Below are 1,016 nucleotides of genomic sequence, written 5' to 3'. Positions count from 1 at the left end.
TTTTTTTTATATTTAAAAATTGCGTAAAAATACTATAAATCATGATAATTGACAACATAAAATATTTCAAAAATAAATACATATAAAAAAATTCGATTAATTCTTGAAATTAATCTATCGTTAAAAATTATGTATAAAATACAATAAATCGTGATTTTGACCACTTAAAATATTTATTAAAAAAATAGAAAAAATAAACTGACTGATTGTTAAAATTAATCTATCAATGTCACATAAAATGAGACAAAAGTAGTAATATGTATTGTTTAATGTGAAATTATTGAAAACTACGTAAAATGTATTATAAATGTTAACAATTAACAACATTTGATTGAATCTTGAAATTTTATCAATCTACATATATTCAGACAAGTGGAGTAATATATATTAAGTATTTAAAAATTACGTACAACCATATTGCTTTCTGTAGGCTTCGAATTATCGTGGTCATTGTTTAGGCTGATACAAGTTTTGTACTTTTTTTTTTAATATTATAAATTGCAATAATTAATAATTTAAAATATTTTAAAAAATATATTAAAAATTTAGTTGGTTTCGGGAATTTTATTTATACTATATAAAATGGGACAAAGGAAGCAACATATATCATTTACAAATGACTTAAAAAGCATTAAAAATTACAATAATTACCAATCTAAAATATTTAAAAGCTATATAATAAAATAGGTTCACTCTCAGAATTCTTTCAGGCTCACATATATTAGGACAGAAAAAATAACACATATCATTTTAAAATTACCAAAAAAGTATTATAAATAATAATAATTAACAACTTAAAATATCTGAAAGACATTTTAAAAGGGTTAATTTTGTAATTTTATCCATATCACATAAATTAGGACAAAGTGACCAGTAATGTTGGTTATTTGAAAGTTACATCCAGATATTATAAATCGCAATAATTAATAACTTAAAACATTTTTAAAAAAAAATTAAAATTTGGATGACTCTCCAAATTTTATTTGTGTGACATAAATTGAGACAACAAAAATAAC

The sequence above is a fragment of the Solanum stenotomum genome, chromosome 4 (assembly GCF_019186545.1).
Source record: "Solanum stenotomum isolate F172 chromosome 4, ASM1918654v1, whole genome shotgun sequence".
Taxonomy (NCBI): Eukaryota; Viridiplantae; Streptophyta; class Magnoliopsida; order Solanales; family Solanaceae; genus Solanum; species Solanum stenotomum.
The sequence above is the reverse complement of the archived record's forward strand: the minus strand, read 5'-3'. Positions refer to the sequence as shown.